This window comes from Phacochoerus africanus, chromosome 2, assembly GCF_016906955.1.
Source record: "Phacochoerus africanus isolate WHEZ1 chromosome 2, ROS_Pafr_v1, whole genome shotgun sequence".
Taxonomy (NCBI): domain Eukaryota; kingdom Metazoa; phylum Chordata; class Mammalia; order Artiodactyla; family Suidae; genus Phacochoerus; species Phacochoerus africanus.
The window spans coordinates 88,340,052-88,360,408 of record NC_062545.1 but is presented as its reverse complement, the minus strand read 5'-3'; positions in this window follow the sequence as shown (position 1 = coordinate 88,360,408).

Below are 20,357 nucleotides of genomic sequence, written 5' to 3'. Positions count from 1 at the left end.
TGAATTTGGCAAAGCTGCAGTATATGAAAGTAATACACAGAAATCAACTACATTTCTATATACTAACAATGAAAGATCAGAAAGAGAAATTAGGGAAACAATCCCGTTTACCAGCACATCCAAAAGATTAAAATACTTAGGAATAAACTTACCTAAAAGGCAAAAGACCTGTACTCTGAAAACTATAAGATGCTGATGAAAGAAATCAAAGATGACACGAATGGATGGAAAGACATACAATGCTCTTGGATTGAAAGAGTCAATATTATCAAAATGACCGTACTACCCAAGGCAATCTACAGACTCAATGCAATCCCCATCAAATTACCAAGGACATTTTCACAGAACTTGAATAAAATATGTTAAAGTTTGTTTGGAAGCAGAAAAGACCCAGAATAGGCAAAGACACCCCGAAAAAGAAAAATGGAGCTGGAGGAATCAGGCTCCCAGACTTCAGACTCTACTACAAAGTAACAATCATCAAAATCATATGGCACTGACACAAAGACAGAAATATAGATCAGTGGAACAGGATAGAAAGCCCAGAATTAAACCCATGCATCTACAGTCAACTAATCTATGACAAAGGAGGCAAGAATATACAATAGAGAAAAGGTAGGCCATTCAATTAGTGGTGCTGGGAAAACTGGATAGCCACATGTAAAAGAATGAAATAGAACACTTCCTAACACCATACACAAAAATAAACTCAAAATGGATTAAAGACCTAGATATAAGACCAGATACTATAAAACTCTTAAAGGAAAACATAGGAAAAACACTCTCTGACCTAAATGGCAGCAACATCTTCTCAGATCCACCTCTTACAGTAATGAAAATAACAAACATAAACAAAAATAAATAAATGTGCCTTAATTAAACTTAAAAGTTTCTGCACAGCAAAGGAAACCCTAAATGAAACAAAAAGACAACCCACAGAATGTAAGAAAATCCTTGCAAATGAATTGACTGACAAGGGATTACTCTCCAAAATTTACAAACACCTCCTACAGCTCAAAGCCACAAAAACAAACAACCCCATCAAAAAATGGGCAGACGATCTAAACAGGCAGTTCTCCAAAGAAGACATACAGATGGCCAAAAAAAAAAAAAAAAAAAAGACATGAGAAGATGTTCAACATCACTCGTTATTAGAGAAATGCAAATCAAAACAACTATGAGGTACCACCTTACACCATCCAGAATGGCCATCATCAAAAAGTCTGCAAACAATAAGTGTTGGAGAGGGTGTGGAGAATAGGGAACCCTATTACCCTGTTGGTGGGAATGTAAATTGGTGTAACCACTATCGAAAAGAGTATGGAGATTCCTCAGAAAACTAGAAATAGAACTACATTTGATCCAGCAATCCCACTCCTGGGCATCTACCCAGAGAAAACCATCACTCAAAAATACATATGTACCAATGTTCATTGCAGCACTATATACAATAGCCAAGACATGGAAAAAACCTAAATGTCCACTGACAGAGGAGTGGATAAAGTGGTACATATACTCAATGGATTATTACTCAGCCATTAAAAGGAAAGAAGTAACGGCATTTGCAGCAACATGGATGGACCTAGAAATTATCATGCTAAGTGAAGTCAATCAGACCATGAGATACCAACATCAAATGCCATCATTTACATGTGGAATCTAAAAAATGCACACAATGAACTTCTTTGCAGAGCAGACACTGACTCACAGACTTTGAAAATATTATGGTTTCCAAATGAGACAGGTTGGAGGGTGAGGGGATGCACTGAGTGTTTGGGATGGAAATGCTGTAAACTTTGGTTGTGATGATTGTTATAAACCTATAAATGTAATAAAATTCATTAAGTAATAAGAAAAGTAAAATTCTATAATAAATTCTTCAGAAAATAAAATCAGTCTTCCTAGATCAGTCTGTCAAACTAACCTTCTTCCTGCTATTCACAACTTAAGTTCAAATACACTATAGAAGGTAAGAGATAATAATGCATTATCCTGCTATGTTCCCTACTTCCCATGCCCCAGCTTATGTATATTCTGATAAAGCCTTATCTGGTGGAAACAATTTTTTTCTGTAACTTGATACTATTGTGGATTTTTTGTGGGTTTTTTTTTTTTTTTTGTCTTTTTCAGGCTGCACCCACGACATATGGGAATTCCCAGGCTAGGGGATGAATCAGAGCTACAGCTGCCAGCCTACGCTACAGCCACAAAAACTCTGGATCCAAGTGTTGTCGGCAACCTATATCACAGCTCACAGATCCTTAAATTAACCCATTGAGCAAGGCCAGGGACCAAGCCTGTGTTCTCATGGATGCTAGTCAGATTCGCTTCTGCTGAGCTACAATGGGAACTCCAGATACCATTGCTTGTATTGCCTGCCTGTCCACTACCTTCATCCTAATCTGAGAGGTTAATGAATTTAGAGTGTGAGAAAATGACTAGCAATGATGTAATTAGTCTAAAAATTAGTCAAATTAGATTTTACATAACTTCAATCAGGTACCATTCCTTTTAAACAATCATATCGATTTAATACATTGGAAGAGAGTTTAGAAATCTCTCTTAACACCTCTAATTTACAGGCGAGAAAACTGAGCTTCATAAATTTGAAGCAACCGAAGTTCTTTTATTACAAGCTAATGGCAAAACACTTGGAGCCCAAGTTATCTGACTCCCATATCGGAAAGTTTTTCCTTCATAGAATCGACTTGAGTTTTTCAGTTTCTTTTATATTCTGTGCTGTATGTTTGGCTCCCATGACTAATAGTATTTCAAAAAAACATCATTCTAAGTAACATTTCATTGATAAAAATCCCTTGGATACAAATATAATTATTCAGGTGTTCCCATCATGGCTCAGTGGTTAACGAATCTGACTAGCATCCATGAAGATGCAGCTTCCATCCCTGGCCTTGCTCAGTGGGTTAAGGATCCAGAATTGCTATGAGCAGTGGTGCAGGTGGTACAGACGTGGCTTGGATCCTGCATTGCTGTGGCTGTGGCATAGGCCAGCAGTTGTAGCTCTGATTCTACCCCTAGCCTGGGAAACTCCATATGCTGTGGGTGCAGCCCTAAAGAAACAAAGCAAAAAATAATAATAATAATTATTATTATTCTACTAACCAGTCAACATATTTTTATTGCACAATTACTATATGTTGATCGCTATTCTAAACTCTAAGAATACAGAAATTAATAAAACAAAAATTCCTGCCCTCATTGGAACATATCATCTAAGTTATACATTATCAGGTTATAATTGCCATACTCCATCTTGGTCAATGAAATAGTGTCTTTGATTATAATTGCTTTAGATCAGTTTATGCCATTTCATTTAAAAAAACTCTCCAAATGACAAAATCAGCAGTAGCCATTATAATTTCAAAAGTGGAATCTCTAGGCAGAGAGCAGGAACTACAGCAAGCAACGTATAAGATAAAGAGAGGGACAGTTTCCATAGCGCCAGGCTTGTGACTTGTACAACTGAATGCATTGAACATTTATTCAGCCCTCTTGTGACCTGTTAGCCCTGTTACCTTGCTTGTTGTTTAACTATAAGCAGCTATAACTGTGTGTGCCATAGCACAGGTACTCAATAAATATCCTGGGAATGAAAGACGGGATGATGTAAACTAGATATTGCACTAGATGCCAGAGTCACAAGGTGAATAAGACAAGGTCTCATCATGAAAGAATCTCATAAAAGATCATCATGTTCATTACTTCTATGGACAAAACAGTATTCTTGGCACTGCACTGAGGATAAATCAAACCAATGAAACACCACCCTTCACTCAGGAAGCTTCTTTTATGATAAATATTTTGAAAAATAAACTATGGATAGACAATTTTTCATTGTTGAGAATTAGATAAGAAAATTCATAAAAGCAATGATATTTAAGTTGAGTCCATGATGTCAGTTGGAATATTCCTACCTCTCTGTTTTCATTCCCAGTAAGAAAATATCAAGGTTTTAAGAAGACACAGTCAAATAAGAATTGGACTAATCAAAATCCTTAAAAAGATAAATAATCAGATACCTACAGGAGTTCCCGTCGTGGATCAGTGGTTAAAGAACCCGACTAGTATCCATTAGGAGGCGGCTTTCATCCATGGCCTTGCCCAGTGGCTTGAGGATCCAGTGTTGCAGGGAGCTGTGGTGTAGGTCACAGTCGTGGCTTGGATCCCATGTTGCTCTCTCTGGCTGGAGTGTAGTTCGGCGGCTATAGCTCCAATTGGACTCCTAGCCTGGGAACCTCCATATACCTCAGATGTGGCCCTAAAAAAAACAAAAAACAAAAAACAAAAAACAAAAAAAAAACTTACATAGTATTTAAGGTCATCTTTGGCCTCTTGTACAACAGTCCTCCCCATATCAGCAGAATCATTCAAAATGAGGTTCATTTCCCCAAACATATATTTTCTTTCCCCTTGTCTCTGACACACTGATATTCCCCCTGTCAAAGAGGACCTCCCCAAATCTGTCTTGTCCTGGATCTCTCCAAGACCACCTGTAGGTTGGTTTGTTAAGAGTAGTCACAGAACTCACAGTTGTGATTTACTAAGCCCAAAGGATATGAATGCTATCAGCAAAAGGAAAAAGTGCCTGGAGTGATGTCTGGAGGAAACCAGATGCAAGCTTCCAAGAGTCCTCTCCACATGGAGTTACCAAGAGGCACTTAATCCCACAGCAACATGCTGTGATAATACCTATGAAATATTTTCTGTCAGGGAAGCTCATTACAAACTTAGTGCCAGCATTTTTAATGGGGGTTGGTTACACAGTCACCCCTGCTTGGCACCTTAGCACATCAAGTTTCTAGATTCCCAGAAGGAAACAAGGTGTTCAGCACAAGCTGTGTTGTTTGTATCAAAAGTTTAGGCATAGTGAGCCGTACTTATCAGCATATTATGGGAACACTCCTGAAATCCAAGTTCTCAATCATCAGCAAGGGCCAAATTTTCAGATAAACCTTTATAAGTTTAGCAGTCTCAGGCTTTTTGTTTGTTTGTTTGTTATCTTTTTTCCTGTGCACTGCTCATTCTCAGGGCTGCAATATGGTACTCAGGAAGCTAGGCTTAATATAAACATCTCTTAGTAAATAGTTCCCAAGACATTCAGATATAATTGAACACCTTTCTTTTCCACCACTACCATAATAGGTATACAGCTCCAATGTTGCATTCATCACATTTTTATTATAGTTGATTTACAATGTTCTGTCAACATCTGCTATACAACAAATCAACTCAGTTTTGACCCATATACATATATTGAAGTTGTATATATATGTATGTTCTCTTTCTCACACCATCCTCCATCATGTTCTATTGCAAGTGATTGGATAGAGTTCACTGTGCTATACAGCAGGACACCATTGCTTATCCATTCTGAATGTCATAGTTTGCATCGAACATCCCCAAACTCCCACTCCATCCTACTCCATCCACCTCCCCTTTGGAAACCACAAGTCTGTTCTCTTATGTCTGTGAGTATGCTTCTGTTCTGTAGATAGGTTCATTTTGCTGTATATTAGATTCCACATGTAAGTGATATCATAGAGTATCTTTCTCTTTCTGACTTACTTCACTTAGTCTGAGAATCTCTAGTTGCATCCATGTTGCTGCAATTGGCATTGTTTTGTTCTTTTTATGGCTGAGTATTATTACATTGTGTATATATACCACATCATCTTAATCCATTCATCTGTTGATGGACATTTAGGTTGTTTCCATGTGTTGGCTATCATGAACAGACTGCAATGAACATAGGGGTGCATGTACATTTTTGAAAGGAAGTTTTGTCCAGATATATGCTTAGGGGTGGTATTATTATCAGCATCTCTGTGTCTCCCCACAACTGCAAGCTCCCTGATGGAAGGTGTCTTAAGCATCTTTGTATTCTCAGTATTAATTTCAATGGCTGAGACATGACAGTCTCTAAGTGCATGATGAATGAATGAACAAACGAATAAATTATATAAACCAATTTTACATTCTAGTATATCCCTTAACACAGACAGGTTCGTTCACAATCAGAATCCATGCAAGTTAGATTTTTATGAAGACGTTATTTGATTGTCAAAATACTGAGGATGCTACTGATGTTCGGTAGGATCAGGAAGCAAAACATCCTGCAATTCCTGAACAGTCTTAAGCAATGTTGGATTATACTGTTTAAAATACTAACAGTAACTGCATTGAGAAGTAGTATCATACACCAATCTAGGCAGACTCTGGAAATCATAGGTGGGATAAATCCCACCCAAACCACACAGATACTTCCTAGAAATATATGCTAGGGAGATGCTCTGAATTTCCTCCACATCAATAGAATAACATTTGAGAAATACAGGAAAGCACAAAGGGAAAATAAAATCATCCCTAAGCATTTCTCATTTTTGAAATTCATTTTCAGTCTTCATGATGTCACACTCTCTTGATTGTTCTCCTATTCACCTGGGATGTTCCTTTTGAAACTTTTTGTAGCTCTTCTCTTTCTAACTCTTTAATGAAATCCTCCTTTCTCTGCTTCACTTTTTTTCCATGCAGTCTTCCAAGGTGGTCTCATTGAGTGCCATGGCTATAAATGGAAACTACACATCAATAACTCCAAAATATTTATCTGGCACTGAGATCTATCAATCTTCCCAGAACTCCAGACTCGAAAACAAAGTCCTGTCATACATCTCTAATCAAATTCTTGATCAGCATCACAAATTTAATGGGACCAAACAGAAAGACTGATTTCCCTCCTCACCCTCAACTACTCTGTCTTAATTTTCCCCATCTCAGAAAATGATACAACTCACCCTTAGCCCTATATTCCAGCTCAAGCCGAAGCCCTAGGATTTATCTTTAATTATTCCCTTTCCCTAGATCCATTCTAGATCCCTAGATCTGATCTGTAACCAAATCTTGTCATGTCAATCTCCAAAATGTTTCCTGAATTTCTTCATCTCGCTCTTTTTTCCAATACCATCATCCTGATGCAAGTTTCCATATCCTATTCTCTAGACCACTGCAACAATCTCGCTGCCTGCTATAGTCCACCTCACAAAATCCAGAGGAATCTTTCAAAAACAATAGTATAATCACATAAAACACACATCTTTCTTAAAAGTAAAAATTGCATCTGAAATTAAAATCTAAACTCACTACCCTCACTTTCAAAACAACCTAGCTAGGGGCTGCCTACCTCCCTAAACTTATCAGGCCTCATCAATGCTGGCATTCTTTTATTTTCTTGAATATGTCAGGCTTAGAATCCTTGTAGCCTCTTTGCATTAACAATTGTTTATAATGCTTGCAATGTTCTTTTTTAAAAAAAATCTGTATGTACACGGCTTATCATAACTCATCTCAGATGGCACCTACTTAGAGAGAGCTTTCCTGACCACCCAATCTAGAACACTCAAGAAACCACTCTTCATTATAGTATATAATTTTTATGGCCGGACTTGCAGCATATGGAAGTTTCCAGGCTAGGGGTTGAATTGGAGCTGCAGCTGAGGCCTACCCTACTGCCACAGCAATGCCAGATCCAAGCTGCTTCTGCAACCTAAGCTGCAGCTTGCAGCAGTGCTGGATCCTTAATGCACTGAGTGAGGCCAGGAATCAAATCCACAGACACTAGGTTGGGTTCTTAACCCACTGGGCCACAAGGAGAATTCCACAGCATACCATTTTAATTCTTGTCATAGTATTTAGTTGGTCTTACATCTTTTTTATTTGACCCCCCTTCTTTTTTAATGCTTCCATGTATCATAATGTAAGTTGTGTTAGGGGAGAGGCTTAGTCCAATTTGCTCAAGCTTTATGCCTAGAACCTAGAACAAACACCCCCAAAATATTTGTTGAATGATGAATAAATCGATTCTACCCCTTGAGAAAGATATACCAAACATTTGACTGTCCATTCTTTTTACATATACTACTGTAATGTAAATTTTTTTTTGTATTTTTAGTGCCACACCCGTAGCGTATGGATGTTCCCAGGCTAGGGGTTAAATCGGAGCTGTAACCCCTGGCCTATGCCACAGCCATAGCCATGCCACATCCTAGCCACATCTGCAACCTACACAACAGCTCATGGCTCATCCTTAACCCACTAAGTGAGACCAGGGATTGAAAGTGCATACTCATGGATACTAGTCAGATTTGTTTCTGCTGAGCCACAGTGTAAATTCCAATTTAAATTTTTGAATCTGCTGTTTTCAATCCACTTCATTAATTCCACTGACATCTCAAAATCCATGAATTAGATTAGCCTGAAATCTTGGGAGATGTGATTCTATGTTCCTTATTCTTACTTTTTTTTTTTAATGGCCATGCCTGCAACCTATGGAAGTTCCCAAGCAAGGGATTGAATCCAAGTCACAGCTGCAAACCATGCTGCAGCTGTGGCAACACCAGGTTCTTAATCCACTGCACTGGGCAGAGGATCCAACCTGTGTCTCTGGAGCAACCCAAGCTGCTGCAGTCAGATTCTTAACCCACTGGGCCACAGTGGGAACTTCCATTTCCTCTTCCCAAGAGCCAAATATTTAATAGGGTAAGGAGACATACTACACATCACAATCTAAAAGTTAATGAAAAATATATTGTATCCAATGGGTTGTCATGAGTGAGTATCTAATCAAGTGCCAGAAGAGAACAAACATCAGGTCTTATAGGGGTTCAGAGAAGAGAAAGTTCTTACAGACTTGATGAATAATAAGGCATGGGTTTGATGTGGGGCAAACAGAGAAAGATTACATAGGACAATGAGAGGACAGAACCAGTAAGATGGGAGAGGAAGCATGAGGATGCACTATAGAAGATACTGGATGCCAATGAGCTGCCTGGACTGACTAAGGTTGGCAGTAAGGAAAGCTCTAAGGTAGGAAGTGACATATCAAGAGTGGTCATAAAGCAAATTGACCTGACAATAATCTTCAGGAGTAAATGCAAGAGTGAACAGCGGAGGCAGGACTAGTTGAAAAGTTCCTATAAAAAGCCAAAGGTGAGGTAACTGGAGCTTAGCCTAGGGTTGTGCTAATGCCAACCAAAGAAATGGTGGGAGAGAAAAATGGGTAACTATGTGAGGTGATGGATGTGTTAATTAACCTGGTTGTGGTAATAATTTCACAAAGTACACTTGAAATTTATGTCAGTTTACATTATTAATCAAGTCTGATTTTTAAAATTTGTAACAGTCTTACCAAGGTTATGGATAGGATTCTGATTATTTTCATATCAACCTAACAACCAAAAGCTTTAAATGACAGCAATAATTGGAAGGCAAATTTAACACAAGTGACACAGTTACTGAAAATCAAATGGCAACATTTGTCCCCCTGACCAGTCTCCACAATATTTTTTTTTTCAAATAATGTAGGTATAGTAAGCTAAACATCACACTTTGTCACTTTTACCTGAAGTTATATAAAATAAGAGGAAACAAAACAAAACAAAACAAAACAAAACAAAACAAAACCCAACAGCAATCAAAAAAAGAGGAGTTCCTATCGTGGCTCAGCAGAAATGAATCTGACTAGCATCCAAGAGGATGCAGGTTTGATCCCTGGCTTTGCTCAGTGGGCTAAGGATCTGGTATTGCTGTGAGCTGTGGTGTAGGTCACTGATGTGGCTCAGATCCCACACTGTGTGGCTGTGGTGTAGGCCAGCAGCTACATCTCAGATTCAACCCCTAGCCTGGGAACCTCCATGTGCTGCAGGTGTGGCCCTGAAAAGACAACAAATAATAAATAAATAAAATAAAATAAAATAATATAATATAAAATAAAGTAAAATAAAATAAAGAGGGAACACAGTCACCAGAGCATTTACAATAATCAACTTACCTTGAATAGATTTAAAAATTTACCAATTACTAAAATATGAAATACATAAATGTTTTATTTCCTGCTTGTAAATATATCTTAGTATGTAATTTACTCCTGGAGAAATTGAATAAAAAGTATAGAATCAGTCTTAAATCAACCAATTGTGTAGCAACTCTCCATAACACATGCTTTGCAGCAGAATATGGTAAAGTCTGGAAAAATTATTATTGTGCACTTGCTCTATAAAATCTTTAGTCCTGTAAGGTTCCTATGAGTAAATTATCATTTAACTTTAGCCCTCCTTAGAAGGAAAATACAACAGAATCAGAGCTCAGAGTATGAGGGACTCTCAGCCATTCTTCTTTTCACCTTGATTTTTCTCACATATTTTATCCACTTGGGTATAGATCAATATCAATGGTGCTAAATCACAAAAATTGCCTCAATTAGTTGTGCTATGATTTTGCCACATAGGAACCCAGGTGGATGTTTGAGGCTTCATCCAATACGGAAACACAGAAGAGGGCACTTTGTTACAAGGAAGTCCTAGGCATTGTCAGTCCAGGTATGAACAATTCTTAGGAAAAGGGGAAATTTCTTAAATTTTGTATATGATTCAGGACTACACTATAAAAAAGTTAAAAAAAAAAAAACACCTTGGCTGAAACTCTGAATGATGAAGAATGCCATTATTTCTCAAGACACTGGTTAGTTTTCAGCCACATTTGAGAACTCACACTATGTTCCTAAATCACATAGTTTAAACTTTTGGATACCAAAATGAAGGGCAGAGCCGCCAAGCATGAAATTTGTCTACAAGTTACTAAATCCTAGATGCTCCCTATAGCAATGAGCAAGCTAAATAAAAGTTTATAAAAGTTACCAAAAGTCCAGGAGAAAATTTTCTCATTTTACACACTTACTTTGTTTCTGTTTTTAAACATGATGTATTACATCTCTCTTATCAGGACTATTTAAATCCCATTCTATCTAGAGGTAGGTTAGACAAAAGATACTCTCATCTTTAGGATATTACAATTTTAGCATTCCAGATATCCACATAGATGCTACAATCCAAGTGTGCCATGGGAAAAATGAGGTCCTTTAAATTTAAGTGGTTTGCCCAAGACATACAGCTGGCAGAGCCAGACTAAATACTTTGATCATATGCAAACAAACTATTTATTATGTCAGATACTTTATTCCTTAAAAAAAATCACTATCAACTATGAGTTGACTCAAGGTAATAACTTAGCTTCTCATTCATTAAATATGCATATATAAAATTAAAGTTTTCACTTTTAATTGATCTTATATTCACCTTTGAGGTATTGGAGTAACCTCTAAAACTTGTGGACTCTTAGAAATTTGTTGATTACAAAAGCAATTAACCCTTATAAAATCTTGTCATAAATTTTAGATATATGCCACATATGACACAACTGTTTGACTTTGTTTCCAAAATACCATGAACATGCTGTTAAAATTTAATTATAAAATATTTCTAGTTGAAATGAAAAAAGATGCTGACAAAATATTAAGAAAAATTCATTGCTATTTTCCCTTTATGGCTTGTCTAGACTTTCAAAGCAATCTAGTAGAAAATATCCAAGGTCTGGGAATCTGAGCTTCTGGCCTTGATAGAACTGTCCATTCTCTTCTTATTGTCATATTCTCTACTAAATTAGAGTCCTGGGTATGTTTTTGAGAGTGCTCCATAGATATATATGGACTAGTAAAGCAGTGGGATTCAATTTCAGAAAAAGAAAAAAATTGTTTTTCAGTGGAACAGAAGGAGTTCCCATCTTGGCTCAGTGGTTAACAAACCTGACTACCATCCATGAGGATATAGATTCCATCCCTGACCCTGCTCAGTGGCTAAAGATTCTAGCATTGCCGCGAGCTGCTGTGTACACTGCAGACTCAGCTTGGATCTGGCATTACTGTGGCTGTGGTGTAGGTCACTGGCTACAGCTCTCATTGGACCCCTAGCCTTAGACCCTCCATATGCTGCGAGTGTGGCCTTAAATGACAAAACGACAAAAAAAAAAAATAGAACATGAAAGTTTAAGGCAGGCTGACATGTGGCTGCAAGTGGCCTAAAGCAAAGGTGTCTGTAAAATGCCACTTAGTCATACTGCAGGAGACAGATACATGGCCCAAACCACTCAATTATACAACCAACTGAATGTGTGTACTTCCTACGTGATTCTGGTTTACTTTCCCAGATGACGCCTATTATTCCCTGGACTACATGTGTAAAGGTATAATAATATAGGATCTGGCAACTGGTAGATGACCAACAGGATTAGGCTTCCTTTTTTTTTAGAAGTCTTTTTAGGACAGCACCCGCAGCATATGAATGTTTCCAGGCCAGGGGGTAGAATCAGAGCTGCCGCTGCCAGCCTATGCCACAGCCACAGCAATGCAGGATCTGAGCCCTGTTTGCTACCTATACACCACAGCTCACAGCAACCCTGGATCCTTAACCCACTGAGCAAGGCCAGGGATCAGGAATCAAACCAGCGTCCCCATGGATACTAGTTGGGTTCGTTACGGCTAAGCCGCAACAGGAACTCCCTCAGGCTTTCTTCTTATCACAATATAGGAAACATAGAGATGAAAGTTATTTAAATTGTACCTAAGCAATACAAAAAACTATAGAAATACTCTCTGGACCATTAAACAAGAATCCATTATCCACATAATCTGGAAAGTATGAGTTTGCAGGAAACTCGAATAAGGTAGCTAACATCCCATTCCACTCCTGAAGTCCCAGCAATCCTAGGAGGAAATGAGGTCCACATTTACCTCCACATTTATTGTGTGGAGTGTAAATTGGTTCTTATGGGAGCTTTGCTCTATTTCTCCTCATTTTTGAGTTGATTAATCTCCTTTTGAAACTGAGTTCCCCTAAAATCAAGTTCCTCTGCCCAATTTCTGATTAACCTCTCCATCCAAAGTTCCTTTCTTGTCCTTTATTTCCTTTCTTGTCCTGAACCTGGTCACTTCAAAATTGAGACCTATCAAAGTAAAGCAGGGATTGAAAGCCTTACAAGTCCCTGTGTCCTGTTCTTTGAAGTAAAAGGTTTTTGCTTTAGTCTTTCAGGCCTTCCCTGAGTCTCAAAAGGCTGGCTCAAGAGTTAACGATTAAAAAATGTGAAGATATAGAAACAAGAATAGCTGTTGGATCAAAACACTGGTGACAATTTAGACTAAAACTAGCCACATAAAAGAGCCACCAAATGCCCAGCTCCCCAAAAGATATAAATAATGGTCTGACACACATTCCTAAGTTGTTTTATTGGAAGCAACTGCCACCAGATGAAAACTGTTGACCACAAGTATGTAGACACAAGACCAGTTGAAATCAGAAAGTTGGTGATGTTCAGAACTTCACCTTGATGTAAACCAGTCCAAGAACTGGGCACAAGCTGCTCATTCACCCCTCACTCTGCCTTGGACCTAAGATTCTCATACTGAGTGAAGTCAAACAGAGAAAGATAATTATCATATGATATCACTTATATGTAGATCTAATAAAAATGATACAAAAGAAGTTATTTATAAAACACAAACAAACCCACGGATTTTAAAATCAAACTTATGGTTACCACAGGAAATACAATGGGAGTGAATTAGGAGGAAGGGAGTAATATACATACACTACTGTATAAAATAGATGATTAATGAGAACCAACTGTACAGCACAGGAAAATCTACTCAATAGTTTGTAGTAACCTATATGGGAAAAAAGAATGGGTCTATATGTATGACCGATTCATTTTGCTGTACACCTCAAACTAATACAACACTCCAAGTCACTCTACTCCAATAAAACTTAAAAATAATTTCAATAATCATAAATATCACATAAAAATAAGTAGATGCATAAAAGCTCATTGCCTGTGCCAAGATATTAAGATGGTTTTTAAGGACTCTAGTCTGCCGTCTTCTCAGTTAACCTGGTTTCTCAGATAAAATCACTTTCCTTTCCCCAACACCTCGTCACTTGACTTAGTGACTTGTTTTGTGGCCAGTAGCTGAACTGGGTTTCTACTTATTGAACTAGGAGGCCTAGGTTTTCCCTCTCATCATTTTTCTTTGTCTACTCTCTCTCCAATCCTATTTCCATCATCTGCCCTTTCTAGGCCCTGAGAGTGAGATGAGCGTGGCAATCTGGCTATTTCTACCTCCTGCCCATCCCTGCTGTGCCTACCCGTGTAGGACCCCTGGATCTTCCTTTGAGAACTGCCCCTTTATTACACTTAGTGCAAACATAGTGTAGGTTTAGGTTGGCCTTGACCCTACACTCCATTCTTTCCACTCCCCCTTTTCCAGTCTCCACTCCAGGAAAGGACATGTGGCCAAATTGAACAATCATCACAGTCCATCTTTCTGGAAACAAGGAATGGACCAGAGACACATATTTGACTTGACTCTGATAAAATTATTGGAAAAGGGGACTCTCACTGTGTTGTCCAGGCATAGCTATAAGATTATCAGCATAGAGTTTCTAGTAGACATAAGGAAAGAGCTTTTCTGAGTATGGAGCCACAAGCAGGAAATCAAAATCAAGGGAGAAGAGATTAGTCCTGGAACTCTGGATTCTTTAGTTTTATCAGCAGAAAGATTTTGGTTTTGCCTGAACTTGTTTGTGTTGGGTCGCTGCCATTTGCAAAAGAGTGGATTCTGAGAAATGCACTCCTTCTCTGGACCCAAACTTCAGTGCAATTTAGTTCTACTTATGGGATATTCAGAACAAAGTCACTGCCACTTCTCTAACTTGGATGCTGGTCAGATACTTCTAACTTGAAATACCTTTCAGTGTAAACAGTCTTTAGAAGTCTTCAATGTTTTGTGCCAACATATTCTTGAAAGTAATAGGTCTAATCACTGAGTGGTAAATAATATATAATTAAATAGTTCCATTAGTCACTAAATCTGATAGTTCATTATTTGGTCCATATGTTGATATACTCTGAAAATGAAGCCACAAAAATCAACCTGCTGACAAAACTCCAGTTTAAATAACAGAGACTTGATGAGACTTGGGGTACATGTAAAATCTGATCAAATCTCTCTCTACTGATGATACAGAGGGTTTTTCAATATAGATTTCCTAAAATTGCTGGAAGTAAAGACGAAGGATGTTGTAAATCAGATGTTATAGTTAAATGATTTATTCATTCCCATATTTAATGCTAAGAGAAGATTTTGTGAGTCCTTGACTATTGTACTTAAGAAAATAAAGGACACCCAAAGGAGGTAGAATATGTCCAGTATGTAAATATATAGTCATTTTGTCTTCGCTTGGAAGAAAATGATAACTGGAGTCAAATGAGATTGACATTTTAATTAGTTTGCTATCTATGAACTTGAAAATTTTAGTTTTCTTTTTTTTCTTTTCAGGGACACACCCACAGAATATGGAGGTTCCCAGGCTAGGGGTCAAATTGGAGCTACAGCTGCTGGCCTACACCACAGCCACTGCAACGAGGGATTCTTAACCCACAGAGCAAGGCCAGGGATCGGTCATGCAACCTCATGATTCCTAGTCAAATTTGTTTCCGCTGCACCACGATGGGAACTCCAAAAATTCAATTTTCTTATGATTGATTTACATAAGAAATTTTATGAAAGATATATTTCAAATTAATGTTATACATAGTAGACCTAGAAAAAAGATAAGCCTCTTTTTTTTGGAGATGTTTATCTTTTCCAAACAACAGCTTTTTTACTCTCTGTAATGATGCTGTTGGATTCAGGGAATTCAGGATTTTCTAGCAATTTAAAAGAGGTTTTTGACTGTTTGCGTGTGTGTGCATGTGCGTGCATGGGTGCGTGTTTAGGCATGCATGTGCGTGTGTGTAAGATAAGCCTCTTTTTGGAGATGTTGTTTATCTTTTCCAAACAACAGCTTTTTTACTCTCTGTAATGATGGTGTTGGATTCAGGGAACTCAGGATTCTCTAGCAGTTTACAAGAGGTTTTTGTATGGGTGTGTGTGCATGTGTGTACATGTGTGCATGGGTAGGCATGCATGTGCGTGTGTGTGCACACGTTCACATGTTCATATGTGTGGGCTTGTGTGTGTGTGTGCATGTGTGTGTGCATGCACGCATGCGTGTTTATGTATGTGTGTTTGCTTTCCTCTGTAAAGCCAGTAGGAAGTTATGTTTATTGAATCCATATTCTGGGATGAAAATTAACCGTGCTTTATAGAGATACCTACATAAGCCAAATTATAAAAGATATAGTCATAGTGTAATGTTTACCCCTTGTGAATTAGGAAATGGCATTGGCCTTAACTAGATTTTTTTTTTCCTGTTGTACCATGTGATAGTCACTGATGATTGTATCAGATAGTTTCAGTAAGTAGTTTACTCCATTATTTGTTCAACAAATATTTATAAAGTACCCATGATGTGCCAGGCACTCTTCCACACCCTGGGTACAGAGCAGTAAACAAACAGACTAAGTTCTTATCCTAAAGGAACATACCTGATAGTAGAGGAAGACAGATAGTTAACAAATAACAATTACACAACATCAGATAGTGATAAGTACTTCAGAAAAACATAAAGCAGAATAAGAATTGTGATGATTAATTTTGATGTATAAATTATCTAGGCCATAGTTTTCAATTTTTTGTCAAATACCAATGTAAATGCTGTGAAGGTTTTTTTTCAGATGTGATTAACATTTAAATTGTAGACTTAAGTAAAGCAGATTATCCTGCATTATGTGGGTGGTCCTTAAGTCTAAAGATTGCAGTTTCCTAAAGAGTAAGAAATTCCTCCTCTAGACTGTCTTTGCACCCACAATTGCAACAACCCTGCCCTGGATCTCCAGTCTGCTGGTCTATAATTTTTTTCCTTTCTTTTTAGGGCTGAACCTGCAGGCTAGGGGTCGAGTTGGAGCTGCAGCTGCTGGCCTACACCACAGCCACAGCAATGCTGGATCCGAGCCGCGTCTGTGACCTTCCCTATAGTTCACCACACTGCCATATCCTTAACCTGCTGAGTGAGGCTGGTGATCAAATCCTCTTGGATGCTAGTCAGATTCATTTTTGCTGAGCCAAGATGAGAACTCCTGGCTGGCCTATCTTAAAGATTTTGGATTTGCCAGCTTCCACTAGCATGTGAGCCAATTCCTTAAAATTAATACCTATCTATATCTGTATCTACATCTGTATCTATACACACACACAGTCTATTGCAAAAGGATGGGTAGTGCCATGGAGCGAGTAATTGCCATTTTGCATAAGGTAATGAAGAAAGGATTATTGGGGTGACATTTGAGTAAAGACTTATGGCAATAAAAGAACAGTCAGTGTGATCCTCTGAAGAAATCTAAGGAGTGAGAAAGCAAATATAGAGGCCCTGAGGCAGCAGTGTGTTAAGTACGATCAAGAAATAGCAAAGAGAGAGTTTCCATTGTGGTTCAGCTGGTTATAAACGAGACTAGTATCCACAAGGTTTCAGGCTTGATCCCTGGCCTTGCTCAGTGGATTAAGGATCCGGCATTACCGTGAGCTGAGGTATAGGTTGCAGACACGGCTCATATCCCACGTTGCTGTGGCTGTGGCATAGGCCAGCATCTGTAGCTCCAATTTGACTGAACTTCCATATGCCACAGCTACAGCTATAAAAAACAAAAAAGGAAAGAAACAGCAAAGAGGTCTTGGTGACTGAAGATGACAGAGCTGGGTAACGAGTGGTCAGAGGTCAGAGACTGAGGGGGTGGCTGATCTCAAAGACCCTTGGATTTGACCCTGAGGAAGTTGGCAAATCACTAGAGGATTTTTTCCAACAGAGTAAAGCCATCTGACCAGTATGATTAGAGAATAAGCCTGGCAGCCATGATGAGAGCAGAATTGAAGGGACCCTTGTAATAATTCAGGTGAGTGATGATGGTGGGGTGGATTTGGATGGTATTAGTTAGGTGGTGATCTGAAAATTGTCTGAAAAAGAGTAAATAATATTGGATCCAAAATGGAGGGTAAGAAAGACAAGACTTTGTGTTGTTGACTTGAGCAACTTAAGAATAATGTAACTGCTATTGACTGAGGTCATGTTGGAGGAGGTGTGGGTGGAGGGTTTAGTGGTGCCTGAGCCCGAGATCCAAGTGGCTGTGTGGAGTAGGCAGGTCAAGAAGGGTCCAACTCAAGGGGAATAGTTTGTGTGTTATTTTCTCAGAGACCAAACTTCTCAACCTGAATACGACTTCCTCTTACGGGAAATTCTAGAGAGATAGGCGAACATTTTAAGTTGTCTTTTCAGTGGGCTTTAGTGGGCAGAGACCAACGATTCTAGGATTCTCAAATAACATAAGGCAGTCCTGACAATTTCTGGATTTACCTGGATTTCCCATAATTCTTGGATTCTTGAAGTCAAGTCCAGTAAGATAAACAATTTGATTTTTTTAAATATTTTCTGAATTTCTCAGGAAAAGGACAGCCATGCAAATCAATAGAATATTGTACTTTGTTTTATTCTCAACTTTTCAACATTTTTTTTATTTTCTAGAAATGAATGTGACCAACTGCATCATCATTACTAATATTTGAGATAACAACTTACCTGCCCCTAAATACCAGTCTGTCTTTATAGCTGTCATATTCAAATACATGGCAGAGGAGATCTGAGACTCTACTTAGAATCAAATCATATTAAATTAATGAAAGCATATAAAAACAAGTAGCTTAACAAAAATTATTAACAAATATTATAAAATATTTCATCTTACTATTATTATTTGTATTTTAAATTATTTTGCAGAATTACAATATGAAATCTACATTGTGAAGTTTATCAAAAATGTTATTGAATTATTGCTTTTCTCAGTGTATCCTCTATTTCCAGACACCTGTCAAAGACTATGACCTCCAAGCTCTCATTAAATACCAGAAGAAATTAGTGGACTTCTAGCTAAAGACATATTTTATATAACAACATATGTATAGTATATAAAATACTTTTGACACAATACATATATTGATATGGCCCAGCTCATTTGGAAGAATAGCATATTTTTCTTATTTCTCTCATTTCAAAAGTCTATACTTTTATCTGAAACATCATTGTTACTTCCGTTAGAGTTACTTAGCCTCTTTCCTTATCCTACATCAATAACTCAGGTCTTTTTTTCCCTCTCTTTTTTTAACTGTAGATTAGTGTCCACTCAAAATGTTTGATTCTTGGAGTTCCTGTTGTGGCTCTGTGGAAAAGAATCCAACTAGTATCCATAAGGATGTGGGTTTGATCCCTGACCTCACTCAGTGGGATAGTGATCCTGTGTTTCCGTGGCTGTGGTGCAGGCCAGCAGCTACAGCCCTGACTCAACCCCTAGCCTGGGAACTTCCATATGCTGCAGCTGTGGCCCTAAAAAAAAAAAAAATCATTTTATTTTTCATTTACTTGTATTTCTGGCACAGAATAACTTCTGGTCTTCTTATTGATCCTACAGCTCAATGATTTCTTTCAATGATTTATTATAAGTTATAAAAATAAATTGTCTAATTCATTATATCTTTTTGGATAGTAAATCCTGTACATTGAATGAAAAAAGACATATTATCTTACTTTAAGTATAGTTCATTTTATTTTTACTTACAGTCCTTCTATTATCTTGGCTTCTATTAATTATGTGTCTTGGTAGGTTATATTCTCTACTGTTAAATTTTGCGATTGGAAATATTTACATATATTTGTTGCAAAGTGCAGCATAGCATTTGATAGAGATAAAGCCCCTGACTTAGAAAATAAATTTAGTATTAGTCAGAGTTCTTCAAGGAAACCAAGTCACTAATACATGTATAGACTATGTCTACATAAACATATTTAAAAAATCCAAAATCTGCAAGGAAGACCAGTAGGCTGGAAACCAGAGAAAAGCCTGTGGTTCGGTTTCAAGTATGAGAATTGTCTACTTTAGAACTTAATCTTGCTCAGAACTGATCAGATAAAACCCACCCACATTTATGAAGGGCAATCTATTTTACTCAAAGCCCAGCAGTTTAAATGTGAATATCCTCAAAACACACCCTCAAAGAAATATCCAGAGTAATTTTACTATGAATTTTTCCTGTTATATCACTCACTAATGTTTTTTAAACCAATGTATGGCTGATTTACATTGTGCCAATTTCTGCCATACAGCATAGTGACCCAATCATACATAGATGTACATTCTTTTTCTCATATGATCCCCTATTATGGTCTATACGAGAGACAGGACACAATTCCCTGTACTATTAAATAGAACCTTATCACTCATTATTATTTGTGCTGATACCTGCTTAATACCTATTTCCTTCAACAATTTTAAACTCCATGACAAACAGGGATTGTGTCTTCCTTTTGCTTTACTTTCACTCAGTATCTGGCACATACTGGGTACTCTAGGGGCCACCATAAATTACCATATTTCATTGAGCAAAGTCCCTTTGAATTGGTATTTCCTTAAAGGTTTTTATATAATCAGGGTATTAGTGTTGATTAGTTGATCATGATCATAAAATGCAAGGA